This window comes from Hipposideros armiger, unplaced genomic scaffold (genome assembly GCF_001890085.2).
Source record: "Hipposideros armiger isolate ML-2016 unplaced genomic scaffold, ASM189008v1 scaffold_797, whole genome shotgun sequence".
NCBI classification, from domain to species: Eukaryota; Metazoa; Chordata; class Mammalia; order Chiroptera; family Hipposideridae; genus Hipposideros; species Hipposideros armiger.
The window spans coordinates 375898-387256 of NW_017732147.1; the positions used below are offsets into that span (position 1 = coordinate 375898).

At 43.2% G+C, this 11359-nt stretch overlaps 1 long non-coding RNA gene across 1 annotated transcript; it reads left to right on the forward strand.

The window, feature by feature from the left end:
* The first annotated feature begins 3318 nt into the window (after nt 1-3318).
* On the forward strand, nt 3319-9679 carry LOC109374148 (uncharacterized). The gene is made up of 3 exons (XR_002122347.1): nt 3319-3473; nt 5841-5922; nt 6861-9679. It is a non-coding gene; the product is annotated as an uncharacterized LOC109374148 (long non-coding RNA).
* The last annotated feature ends 1680 nt before the right edge of the window (nt 9680-11359 follow it).

Genomic DNA, 11359 nt, shown 5'->3' on the forward strand with positions numbered 1-11359 from the left:
GCTGTTTTAGGAAAAGATTTATAGAGGAAGAAAAATGAAAAGCCGTCTGTATCTTGAGCCTCCTTTCCTGTCTCCCCCCACCCCTTCCCGTTAAGGCTTGCTTGACTCTCCTGAACTATTTTGCACATTGATGAATACGTGTGATAAACACTTAACAATGAAGACTGAATTCACGCAAGAGCAGAGTAAAGGGAAATAAATTGATGCATCAGTAGGCATGTAGAGTCAATAGGAGTTAATGACTAAGGGGCTATACTGGCAAAATTGAGAGATAGGAAGACTAACTCCTAGAGCAAGCCTGGAATATGCGGGTGAACTTCTGTGTGGACATGCAAATACAGCATATACATGGAGTTTCAGTTTGATATCATCGTTCTCTGCCTCAAGGAAAATTGGATGTGATTGTGGCTATGAATTTTGATCAGGTGAAGTGAAGTTGATGTCCTGGAGGTTGACATGATGTTCCCAAGCTCGTTTTTCAGGTGAGCATTTCTTACTCCCCTGGGGATAAGATGAGTTAGCATTCAACATGACCAATTCTTCATTTTGGCTTCTCTGAGCAGCCTTTTGCCAAGTCCTCACTCACCTGATCACAAGTGACAGTAAACTGGCTCAGTGTATCTGCTTTTGGATATCCAGAAGAATCATTTACCTTTTTTTCTGCTTCACCCAGAACAGAATCCTCTGGGTGAGCTGAGTGGCTAGGCTCAGTCGCTATTCACAGTTCCATCTAGTAACTGATTTGTGACTTCTCTGTACAAATGTGCTGATTACTTAAATTGAGTCTTCATTTAGAGGAAGCTTCAGATGCAAAATTGTTTATAAATTTCTTAAGTCTGAACTCTGAACATAAGAAATATATTTGCATAAATCTACAGGTGCTAAAAGGCAGGCACAGGTCCCATTAAATACTTATCTTGTCAGCTTCTCGCTTGTTACAAGCATGCTGGACTATCTAGAAACTTAGATGAAATCCTGGTAATGTCTCATTGAGGGCATTGCCATGCTAAGATGAGTTGGACACATTTCTGGGTGAGAACTCTCAACCTTTCCTCTCAGGCACTACCAAAGCCAACCTATGACACGTAGGGCCTTGAGATTCTGCTATGTGGTCCTGACAGATGTCTTGTCCTGGATTACTGGACCTCTCACTAGCTGTTACCATGAAGCCATGCCCACTAGTCACTTGCCAAGTCTATGGCCCCCTTCATTATGTTCAGGTTTGGAGCTGACATGTCGCAATTAGAATTTTCCTGTCCAAATAGCTGCCAAAGGGTTGGATGGCATGAACCAACTGAAAAGGAATTAACTCCTTATAAGGTTAACTAGACAAATGGAAACCAGAATGCAGGATGGTAGTTAAATTTCCCCTCACCCTAGTCTCCCATGGACTACTTCACAGTGTGTCTTTTCTATATCCTATATGAAGAAATCCCATGAAAATAAATATGTCAATATGCAGAATACCTGATTGTGTTTCTCCATAGATCAACATAAAGCCAAGGCTTGCATAGAATCACATAATTTTGAATAACTTTTCATTCTTCTCTTCATCTATCATTTCTTTCACTCTCATACTAAGATTGCATCTTCTAAATAAAGCATAAGTTTAAACCCTTATATCAGGCTTTTTTTCCCTCTAGGGAAGTTGGGCTAAAAGAATTATACCAAGAGTACTTCTAGAAAGCCAACTATTAGGATGGGATTTTGGAATTGGATTATGTTAAGTCTTTGTTAAATTAACATTTATTAAGTAGAACACAGCATTCCAGATGGGGAGTCATCGTTCAAAAACAGAGCACACACAGGTCCTGGAGGAAGTGCATAGCATGTCTGGAGGGATGATAAGGGTAGGTCAAGACAGGGTGCAGGCAGAAACGGTGATAGGACCTGGGGCATGAATTTTAATAGGGTCCATGAGTGATGTGCTTTATGGTTGCTGGACTAAGATCATATTGGTCAATTCAAAACAAAATAGCAGGGTTTTAGTAAGCTCCTCAAGGGGTTTGTCTAAGTGCTGCACAAAAGGAAGGCCCTGGGAGGTGGGAGAGACTGTTGATACCAAGGGGCTCTGGGGAAGTCATATTAGGAGCATACATTTCTTTGTCACTGCAGGCTGCTATTTAGAGCATGTGTTTGTAGGAGGGGACTAGCATCAGTTTAAGGTCCTTTCAGGCTTCTTGGCCAAATAAAATGGATTAGCTGAACTCTTGACAGATTGCTTACTTGAGAACAATTAGAATCGGAAGGGTGATCGTAAGTGATATATCGATAGTAATAAGCCCCAGTATGCAGAATATCTTATTTGGTTTCCTTTGAAAGCACAGTTTAAGGTAAGTTGTTGAGTGCAAGTAGTTTCTTTGGGAGGTAATCTCAGGAGGCAGAAGTGGGAAAGAAGGAAAATTAAGAAAAACAATGAACAAAAGCCAATATAAATATATGTTATTGAGATAACGCCCATGAGAAAAAATAACTTTTTGCTGGACTTGGGATACAGAATGTCTCCCAGAGTCTTCCACCTGAAGGTAATGAGAATGAATAATTTCGTCAGAGTCCCATCTCACATTGTTTGAGAATTGTTTCCAGAGATGTTAACTCCCTAGCACTTTTACACGACAAGAGTGTGCTTGGGCTGGTAAACCAGAACAAGTGGTAGGTCAGCATCACATTACAGAATCTCAAGGCCCAAGTACAATAGATTGGCTGTGGCAGCAAGGAGCTATGAGGAGGGAGGAGGAGGACTGAGGCAGGAAGTGGGATGAGAAGACATGTGCTGAAGTAGGACACTTCCACTATGAGGTGAATCTGAACTTGCATGGAATGTCTGTCACAGGCACAGCTAAAATCAGAGGATTTTAAAGGAATACTATGGGAAGCCAAAGACATATGCTATAGTCTATCCTTGCATCATTTAGATAAGCTGTGCCTTAGGTTCTACCTAATTTAAATCTACCTTCCTGGCCTCAGAGAACACCAACTAGACGAGAGCAGTTGACGGAGTACTACAATACCATGAACTTAACTAGGGGAGCACTCCATCACAGCTACTATTCTGATGTGGTATCATTAATGGAGTGGATAAAAACAGTGAAAAAATATCATTTTTATTGTCTCTCAGCTCTAAATCCCTCTTTCTTTTCCCTGCTTTATGGTTTGAGAGCTGGACCTTGTAAACATTTCTCCTTTGCGGGTGGCTGCAATGTTATGCTTTATCAATGGTAGGCTCTAGAGGGAAGCTACCAGGCATAGCACAGGTAAGAACTACTATTCCTGATTCTAGTATTTGTTTTATTTTCCTACTACAAAGTGGCATGCTGCTGTAATGACGCAGGAGTTCCAGTGGTGCTATAGTGAGTTTCTCTGGCACTCTGAAGGATGGCTTCCTGTGGGCCAGTTCTGGCCCATGAGCACTCTGGAGGACTTCTCATCCACACAGCGGACACAGCCATGAGGTCTGACTCTCGCCTTTGGGGGTGAGCCCTCTTCATTCTTTGGCTACTCCTCATCCATTCCAGACGTAGTAGACACTTCCTGCATTATGCCTAATTCCTCAGAGTTCTTTTTTTAAAAACCTCTTTTAATAGTTAATCATATTTTACTAGTAAATGATTCTTTATATTAAATGTTCACTGTTCAGATTACTAGACTGGTTTCTGCCTCTTGACTGGATCCTTACTGTTACGCAATCTCTGACTCTGACAGCTATTTATTTGGTGAATATGTTTTTTTTGTTTGTTTTTTTAGTTTTTGGGTTTTTTTTGTTTTGCCAATTCTCATAATGAAGAAGAAGCAACGCTGTTTTTCTTTATACAGCAATACAGCAAGAAGAGTAGTGTACTTTTTCTTTTTCTTTTTTTTTTTCTTTTTTTTTTTGCATCTCAACTAGGTTAACCTTCTTGATCTCTTATCATAATATGGTCCAGAGGGATCTGGATTGCCTCGACATTTTATGAGTCATCATACTGGTCAACTAGAGGACATCAGGCCAATTGGAATTAGAAAGCAAGAAGTGGCAAGTATGCAATTACCCCACTAAGATATAAGCATGCCAAAAAAATGAGATAAAAATCATGACAATTCATTAGCTTTTATGAAACTTATAGGGGCCTAAGTGCCTAAGCTTGATGGTATATCCCCTCTAAGATAAAGGATAAATTGCTGCATCTCATACCTTCTACAACCAAAATGAGGATTGTAGGCCTCTTTGGATTTCCAGGACGCCATTTATTGCATTTGGAAATACTTCACTGACTGCCAGTCATTCCTGCTGTGATTCTTCCTGCCCTTCTCTTGTTGTCTCCTTTTTCTTCCACATTCCTGACTGCTAGCTCTGTGACTTTCCCTCTGATCAGGTGTTGAACCTCATCTCTGGTTTGCTCTTAGCTTTCCCCAAAAGATTTTGGCTTGGCTGTGCCTTTGTATCTCAGCATCTTCATAGCTTAAGGTAAAATCTCTCCAGTCCAACTCCAGCCCCAGGTCTGTGTCCTTCCAAAGCCAGTAGACTCTCTGTGAAGTGCAATCCCATCCATGTGGGTTACCTCTAGAGAGCACAGTGCTGGGTGCCTGACTTCACCAAGGCCCTTGTTGGGCAGGAGGTGTCCCAGACAGAACGCTCAGCTGCTTATGTGAGTCCGAGTTTTGTGGGTAGATATCAGAAAAATAGTGTGGTGCCCATGTTGAGATTGACACAGAAGCTAACAGAGAAACTGCTTCAATATGTAGAGGTGAATGTGGATTTGATGAAAAACAAAAATTGCTTTTAGGGCTGACGGGAGAAACCTACGGCTCTGGGAATTTCCTGTTTCCAGAGGACCGTAAAAAAGTAGTCTCTCCCACAAGTAATGATTCAAGCCAAGCTCCTCTAGAAGCTCAGAGGTAGGATAAACTGAGGTTATATCTAACTTAACTAAAAATTTGCAAACACTTATTACTATTAAACTCTTCTGATCCTGAGCTTGTATGTTTCACAAGCTGCCTTCCCCCTCTAAGTCCTGTGGTCCAGACCTGGGAAAAAATTCCCTGCAGCCCAATTTTCTGGACAGTTTCCTGCACCTATAAGGAGGACTGACTCTTTCCTGTCTTCTGAGCTTCAGGAGAGAGGAACCATCGCTGAGGGGGAGAATCTTTCTCCTTAATTGGCTGTAAATTGTGCTAGAACCTATGTCAACAGTGATGGAAAGGTGTGTTACATGAGGGGAACCTGGGATAAAAAGGAAAAATCCATATGGAGAAATCAGCATGTTCTAGAGCAGGTGAAAAAGCGGCAGGGTGCTGAGAAGAATTCAATTATGCAGGGAGTGTGTTGGGTGATGGCAAAAGTAAAGAGAGCTAAAAAAAAAAACACCAAAAAAACAAAACAAAACAGGGCCTCTTGTAAGCAGATTGATGCTACGTTCCAAGTCTAACATTCTACCCCAGAACATTGTGTTAGAGAGGATAGCAGCACCTCTCAGCATGGTGCTGGGCAGCATGGCTGAAGCTAGAGGCAGGTCAGCACTGTGGATTAGGGCTCAAGCTCTGGAGGCTGAGAGTCCTGACCCGCTATTATTGCCTGTGTGACCTGAGACAAATGACTTAAACTCTTTAAGTTTTAGCTTCCTAACCTAAAAACTGGGAGTAATGATTCTACCTATTTCATAGGACTATTGGTGAGGAATAAAACAATGTACAGCCTATTAATGATTTTGCTAGGTGCCTAACACAGAGCCAGCACTCAGCGAATGTGAGCCATTGTTATTATAGCTCAAGGGAAAGGTAGGTAAGTCTAGAGATGTCGGAGCAGAAGTGCCCCTTGACCCAGGTCTCGAAACCTGTTCTTCTCCTTGTCCTTCTCCCTATAGGAACAGTGTGTACAAGTGAGAACCACATCAGAATGAGGTCCAGCAGCCGGGATCCCACCCTGTTCTGCTGCTACTTTACCAGGTGCCTTATTCTTGCCTCTTACGTTATTCCCCCTGGGCCTCGCTCTCCCCACTTATAAGGCGGGTCATCGATCTCTGACATCACGGGAGTATTTGGGGCTCTAAGCAACAGTAGATGCAGGCAGCTCACAGGGAGGATGAGTTGCAGGAGGGAGGGACATTCCAGGGAGGCCTCCAGAGGCTATACTGATGACAGGTCTCTACCTCTCCAGGCAGCCTGAGGTCTGGGAGAGAAAGGGAGCCATGGTGGAGAGGAAGGGTGCCAGAGGATGCCTCAGGCTGGGGGCCTGTACATCAGGGCCTGGCTCCCTGTGCTCTGAGGCAATCCACTGAACCTCCCCGGCCTCAGTGTGTGTCCCCATGGGAAACGTTTCCTCAATGCTCACAGGCTGTAGTTTGGACATAGACACACAAGACTGTTCTATGCTTCTGGTAGGACACAATGAGGAAAGGCTTTTTGATATAGGGGAGGAGAACGACGGCAGCTATGAGGAAATGTAGAGGAAAGAAGAGAGCTCAGGCCTGCCCTTGTAAAGCTCCAGACTAAGGAAGACGAAGCTATGCTGTTCACACTGCAAATCTTATATAGATAGCTGAGGATGAATATGATCACTCAGGACACTGATGGGACATCATGGAAAAAAAAGCATTAAATTTTGTAATCAGGAGCCCTGGCCTTGAGTAAGTCTCTTAACCTAAGACTTAGCTTCCATGAGCTTTTGGTTCTTTGCATGGTCCTTGACTAGGCCCCAAGCATTGCTCTGACATGGAATAAGTCCTTCTGCTGTATGACATGTCACTACAGCACAGTGACAATTTATGATCTGACACAGAGTGATTAAGCCTTTCTGTTCATATTCTGGGTTAAATGTGGGGAAGGGCAAACAGAGTCTGGATTTAGATACTTGACTAGCTGTGCTTTTCTCTCTCTTTTCTCAGATTCCCATAGCCCAAAGAAGTCAGGGCTGAAAATCAGAAGTACTTCCAGTCTTCTCCACAGTATGACCTTGAACAAATCCCAAAGTGATGGTGCTCTGAATCTCAGTTTCTGCATCTATAAAATGGACTCAAAAGTTAAGTATAAGACTTGATGAGGTGGTGAGGGTGAAAGTTTTTTGTAACTTTGAAAGGCCTATATAAATATCATTAAGGTGATAATGTAAGTTTCATTATTATAGTTCCTAAAAGCCTGTTGTTTTTCCACTGGGCATTACCACCATGAGGCAGTAGCCTGAGACAGCCTGGGCTATCGCATGACATCAAAGCAGATCCACAAACCAGGGCAGGAGAATGAAAAATGCTTCCAGGATGCCCCTTAAAAGGGTGTTCTCCAGGCATTGCCATGACCAAGGAACTTTCTGGAAAACACCATCTTCAAGGCACTGGTGGCTTTTCTTCCCTACAAAAAGCATCTTTGGCTCTGGTCTGGGTTCTCTTAAGAAACGTGTCACCCAGAGTCCCCTTTAGTCTCCTTTTTGAACCACCTGTCAATTAGAGGGCAGGGTTGGCGATGTCAGAGCACAATTTACATCTGGAGACATATGTAAAATTCAGCCTAAGGAACACATTTTGGCTTAGTGCAGATTAACCCAGATGGTGGGTCTCCAACAGGTGGTATCTCCAGTGATTTTGCCAGGGAAGCTGACCAATTTCTTGGTCTCAATCCTTTAATGACAGAAGATTCTCTCTTTCCAGTTGCCTTGTGTGAAATCTCCTCAAACCTCCAGATCAAATTTGAAGGTGAAGCCTCTCTGATACAGCGTAACTTCCAGTTTGAACAAAGTATCCCATCCTCTTGAAAGCATGATGCTTCTTTATAACTTTATTGTGGCGCTTTTATTTTCTAGTCATGTGCAGCAAGCATCTATGTATGTGGCTTATCTCCCTCACAACATTCCTGCAGGACAGGGGACCTGCGACTCTTCTTTGCGCCATCCACGGTGAGCTCTGCATTGCATCCCTCCATGCCACGAGTGAGATTGAGCAGGAGTTTATAAACCAGTTTCACATGTATTATCTTATGCAAGCTTCTCTGAAACCCCCTTTTCTGTGTCCCTTGAGCACAGGGACCATGACTGATCATCACAACTTTTTACCCCCAGTTACCATTACAGGGTCTAATATATAAGAGATGTTTCATGATTCCTTATTGAATGAATTCTAAAGGGACTAGCCTCATTATGGAAGTGAGAAAAGTTTAAATGACCATTTTAAGGCTTAATAAATGTTAAAGGCCAGACACAAATCCAGGTTTTCTTTTTCCAACAGTAACACTGTTTCCAGCAGAAGAGAATTAGTTATTGCTATGATCATTCTGAGGCTAGGATCACATTTTTTAGCTCCCTTAATCCCTAGAATACATGGTCTTTCCCACCATGGCTCTTAGCTTCCGTTTCTCCAGTCCAGTTCAAGCACTGGTCATATTTGGACACTAACCCCAAAGCCATAACCAGATTCTTAACAGGTAGGCCATGGCATTTTGTTCTGAGAATTTGTTCACATATGGGCTGAAATGTAGATTTCTCATCTCTCCAGGCTAGGGCCTAGGACTGCTAGGAATCTCCAGGCAGCCAGGAGCCACCACATCAATGGATCCTAGTGTGCCTTTGCAGTACTACTAAACTCCATATATGTATGTCCTGAAGAAGAACCAGGGCAAGGGGACCAGCATGCCGACCCAACACACAGTTCACCACACACATCTGCTCCCCTGCATACAGCTTCTCCTAGGGAGTCTATATGTAGCGCTCCTGGTTGTCCCCTTCAAGGGCCCAGGCTGTAGAGTGCCCTCTCTAGCTCGCTTAGTAAAACCTCCCTCTCTACTTCCCTCCTTTCTGTTCCCCAGAGTCACTGCATAGGATGCCTTCTTACACTGGAGTTACAAAGCCCCACAGAGGGCTAGGGAACCTGGGTTTTGGAGTGAGACCAACCTGGGCTCAAATTCCAGTTTTGTCATGTACCAGCTCTGAGTCCTGGGCAAGTCATTAAAGCAGTCCCTCTGCTCATTGACTTGCTCCTTTATAAAATGAGGATGAGCTTGAATGAAAACATACATGTGAAACATTTGGCAAAGTGCCTGGCACAAGTAATTTTCAATATATAATTACCACTGCTGTTATTATATTGTTATCATTGTCATCAGTGTTGTAATTACCCAGATTTTCGTATTGTCTAAAAGTCCCCATTTAGATGCATCACTTGGAAAAAATCAAACACGGAGAACGCAATGCCATCTACAATCCTACAAGACAAATTAAAATCCAATCAAGCCTCTATATTTAAGCATCCAGGTTACATTTAAGTTCAACATTCCACTGAACTAAATATAGAATGTGGGAAATTCTACAGGAACAGATGGCCCAGTTTCTTCAACAAAATAAATGGCATGGGAAAAGGAGAATGCAGGCAAAATGTGACAGAGTTAAAGAAAACAGCTGAAACGTGTAAAACCTTGTATGGATCCTTTAAATATGCCAATTGTAAGGACTCTTGTTGTTGGAGAAAATCAAGGAATTTGAATATAAGCCAAGTATAAGTTGATATTAAAGAATTGCTAGCTATAATTGTAGAATTACAGTTACAGGCTAAAAATGTTTATTATAAATATATGTTTTGGGTAAAATTATTATAATGTTGGGATGCACTTTAAAATCTTCTGGGGGGGATGAGAGTGCGTTGATGAAAGAAGATAGGCATAGGGCCGGCCGAGTGGCTCAGTTGGTTAAGAGCTCACTCAAAAGTTTGAGCTCTGAGCAACAGCGGTTCAAGTCCAGCCCGAGCTGAGCAGCCGCTGAGCTACCAACAGGTAGCAGGATGGCTCAGCTAAAAAAAAAAAAAAAAAAAAAGATAGGCATGAGTAGATACTTGGAGGCTGGGAGATGCATACATAAGGGTTAAATTTACCATTCTTTATTGTTTTTTTTCTAATTTCATGCATTTTTGAAAATTTCTATATTGAAATAAGCATAAAAGTAAGCACAAGCTCCTACTTACACGATTTTACCAGTGTGCGCTAGTGGTAACACAGCTGCATACACTCTGGGGAGGGGACCCTTGTCCAGACTCAGGAGTCAGAGTCATACCCCACCAATCCCACAATATCCGCCGCCTGCCCTTTGGGCTTCTGCACGGCTTTTCCAGTCCTAGACTGTCTCAGACACCTACTCGACATGCTTGATCTCTGGCCAGTGACCTCACTTCTCTGAGCCTCAGAGTCTCATCTCAAAACTGGAAATGGTGATATCAACCTGCTCGTTTGAGCCCTCAAAACCCATTACTCTTTCCTCCTCTCCCAGTCTCTGGTTTCTCCTGGTTTAGCTAAACTTCAGCTGGCTGGGAGAGCCAAGCACTTGTGAGCCTATAACGGAGATGCTGACAACATAAATGAGGCAGGGATGGAAGTCTTTGGTGTACGGAATACAGCTTGGGGCCAAGCCGCCTCCTCACTCCTGCGCATCTCTGTGAATCATAGCTTCCAGCTATGAAACTAAAAATGTATCTTTCACTGTCAAGAAGCAGTTCCACATAAATTCAAGAGTTCTTAGCTATGCAAGTCTGATATCTTGGCCTAGAAATAGGAAATCTGAGCCAACTTAATATCTTCCTTCAAGAAGCTGCAGGTTTTGATGCCAAGAGTGTTTCACCAACTGTCTCCAGCTCTGGTGAGAAATGAATCCAAGGAGCCCAGAGGAGCCACATTTGACCTGTTGTGAATTCAGATTCCACCACAGGTATGGGATTCAGAGGAAGGCATGGGCGAGGGACTGGGCCTACTGCAGTCACTGTCTTAGCAGTGGGGCATCAGATGCAGGACCAACTGGCAGAGGGCCCAGGCCTGCGGCACCAGCCTTATAGGCAATGATGAGGATTTTGATTTATATTTAAAAGAATGGGGAAACTTTGGAGAGTGATGGGATCTAATTTTCATTTACAAAATGACCAGAACTAAACACCTATTTTTAATTAGTTACAATTAGGTCATCACAAAATTAACAGACTTAGTATAGCTTTCAGATCAAGTTATATTCATAATGAGCTTGCACCTGGGAGAATTGTTAAGCCCACAGAGACCCGCAGAGTAACTGGGACAGGTCATTCTCACAGGGCCCCGCCACTCACTGATGGAGGAGTCCCCATGGGACACCCTGGTTGGAAGATGCAGGCTTCCCCAGATCATCCCAGATTCTGGCTTGGTAGACCTGGACATGACTCAGTAATCTCATCCTCTTTTCCTGCAAAGGGTCATTTTCATTTCGTTTATGTTGCCCAGTTGTCTAGTTCATGACAGCTGGGCAAGTCTAGTTATTTCACTAGGGCCTGAAGCAGAAATGCTGAGACAACCTCTCCTTCCCACTCCCTCCCTCCCCCTCCAGAAAAGTCCTGGTTAGAGACATTCCTGGCCAGTTGGGCCTCAGCCTGGCAGGAAACTGCCCCTTATC